General features: G+C 37.0%; 1 protein-coding gene across 1 annotated transcript in view; it reads left to right on the top strand.

Annotated features, from left to right (window-relative positions):
• The window catches only part of LOC122076476 (exportin-2-like), a 6115-nt gene extending 4703 nt beyond the window's left edge, over window positions 1-1412 (top strand). The window contains exon 2 of the mRNA XM_042641777.1: window positions 1081-1412. The gene's annotated coding sequence lies outside the window, so the exon portion shown is untranslated. The remainder of the gene's footprint in view (window positions 1-1080) is intronic.
• The last annotated feature ends 1451 nt before the right edge of the window (window positions 1413-2863 follow it).

A 2863-nucleotide genomic window follows, 5' to 3' on the forward strand; every position in this document is an offset into this window, starting at 1 on the left:
AAAAAAAAAAAAAAAAGTTCAATATTCCACCGGCATGAAGACTTGGGTTCAAGTCTAGGGTGACTAATTTGTGCAAAAAATGCCGAAGGTTAGGGCCAACCCCAGTTCACCCTTCATGGTACCCTGTGGAATTGGGACTTACCCTGGTTTACCGGTTACGTCCCTTGGCTGAGACTTTTCCAATTTGGGTTTTATCCTCTTGGTTGCATTGTTTAGAAATGAACAATAGGTTTTCATGGTATTTCTTGCTGGCCAGATTGTTGGGAAAGTGCATGCATTTTCCAAGGACTTGTCCACTTCGAAAGGTCTAGCATATGTTTGTCATTACTCAGAAAAGGATTCTTCTGCTGTGCTGGTACACAACTTCACATTTGCATCATCTCCATTTTGCACTGTGTGGGTATTGTTTTAATGATCACTTGAATGCTGTCTTAGCACTGGGATGTTGACACTGCAAAAGACATCAAATGGCTTCTCCAAAATAGTGACACTCCTTGAGTGTAAGCCAAGTAACGTTCTTTATTATTTTCAAAATAAATTGTCACTTGAATGCTGTCTTAGCACTGGGATGTTGACACTGCAAAAGACATCAAATGGCTTCTCCAAAATAGTGACACTCCTTGAGTGTAAGCCAAGTAACGTTCTTTATTATTTTCAAAATAAATTGTAAATTGATGAGCAACTCTTAACACTGACCAACAAGAATACTATTGATTCCCCCCCCCCCCCCCCTCCTCTTCCCTTTTTTTCCTTAATTGTCTTCCTGTGATTTTGGTTGGAACTTAGTTGAGTTATTCACTAGCCAATACCACACAATGAAGTAATATTTTTTGGTCAACAACTTGGGGATCGAACTGAAATTAGACTGATACTCATACATTTGCACCTGCTAATTTAATTGACATCGGATCCACAAATATCAAGTATGCTTCTGTGTTGGTTTACATTCCTTCGAACCATTTGCTTGAAGTTCAGCATATAATATGCATGTGTTGGTTTACATTCCTTCGAACCATTTGCTCGAAGTTAAACATATAATTCCGGCACTAATTATTATAATCTTTTTATTTTTTTCCCCAGGTCCAGGAGGATAGGCAATAGAGGATGGAGTCGGTTTTGGTTGCAGTCAGTCACCCGTGAGTGGATGACATCGGGGCTTGCTTGACTGCAGTGAGTCTAGTAGTTTTCTTTTGTATTATCATTCTGTTCTTGGCTGTTTGATTTTCCAACCGCCCTTTCATGTCGAATTGTCAATTCCCGAGTTTCCCTTTGTACTGTACTTTTCCATGAGTCACCCCCAAAATGTAAAAGAGGTTAAAAAAAGAGATGAAACTGTTAAGAGGAAATTTCATGTGTTGTTGAGAAGAACAGGAAAATGATATATTTTGCAGATAAGTTAGCTTGGGTAGCCAGAACTGAATCTCTTTGAACTAATTATATTCTGATCCTCTTCCTTCTTTGAAAATAAAAATAAAAACAAAAACAACTGAACAAACGCATGTGTTTGTTGTTGGTTACACAATAGGATTTCAGATGTATATTTCTCCTTTTAATGAGTTATGACTTATGAACCTCCCTTTCCTTTTCACATTGCAAGATCCCCTGGTAACTAACCTGACCAATTCCTTGAATTGGAAAAGCTATATAAGGGTGTTCTAATACTCATTCTGAAAAAAGGGTGTATTTAGGGCCCGTTTGATAACGTTTCAAGAAACGTGTTTCTGCCTTTTCTATTTCCAGAAACAGCAGAAACGGAGTAAAAAGCGTTTGATAAAACTGTTTCGTTTCACTTATTTTCAGAAATAGAAATAGAAATTTTTACTTATTTATGGTTCAAGAAACGATTCAAGCGAAACTTGTTTCGCCGTTTTTGGAAACGACTTGTGGTCATTCTTTCACTGGTTACTATCGACTTCTAAAAACATGACTTATCAAACACCTTTAATTCCGTTTCTGTTTCTAGAAATGGAAATTTATGTTTCTGCCGTTTCTTGAAACAGAAACGACAGAAACGTATTAAACGGGCCCTTAGTGCATGAAGCTCCCGTTACTGTGGGTTTAGGGAGAGTCATAATATATATAACCTTATCCTGTTTAGGAAAGATACTGTGTCCTAACTTGAACCCACAATCACACCCACAATCACTATGTCACAATAGAGCAACTTTAGCATTGTGTTGAGGTCAGCCCTTTGCTTTCACTCATCCTATATACATAAAATGGTGAGGATTCTCTAAAAAGCAGTATAGGGTAGTGCAACAATGAGGGGGTGATCAAATGATTTCTTAAGTGGGAGCTCATTTCATGAGAGAGAGAGAGATATCTTACTCTCCGAGGTTAGAACCTTTTTCCTACTTTAAATTATCCTTAGAAGTGGAACCTTTTTCCATCATTTAATATGATAAGGTGTGCTAACTTTGCTCATTTAGCACATATGGTGATAAAATACTGATAATGTCAGTAGGCAGTTTTTAAATTCAATTGATAATATTGATAATGTCACTAGTCAGTTTTTAATTTCAATTATTCTTTTGCCCTGTCATTTTTATGTTTTTTTGGTGTGCTTTATCGTCTTTTCTTCTTTGAGTAAAACAATAAATTATGATAAAAAGATCCTCATCTGGTCAGTGTGGGGTGTTCTCTCACATTTTGATCATGTGGGTTCCACATTAATATTTTTTCTTCCTTAACCATGTGGACACTTTGTTGGGTAAAATTGTTTCCTGCACTGTAAGTGTAGGGTAGGAGTTCCCCTACACTGTTCACTTGAAAGACCCTCTCAAATTAATTTTTTTTCTTCTATTCACCCAAAAGAAGAGAAAGAAAAGAGGGCTTAAAACAATAGTCCGTACGAAAAAAGGGT

Source organism: Macadamia integrifolia, chromosome 4 (assembly GCF_013358625.1).
Source record: "Macadamia integrifolia cultivar HAES 741 chromosome 4, SCU_Mint_v3, whole genome shotgun sequence".
NCBI classification, from domain to species: domain Eukaryota; kingdom Viridiplantae; phylum Streptophyta; class Magnoliopsida; order Proteales; family Proteaceae; genus Macadamia; species Macadamia integrifolia.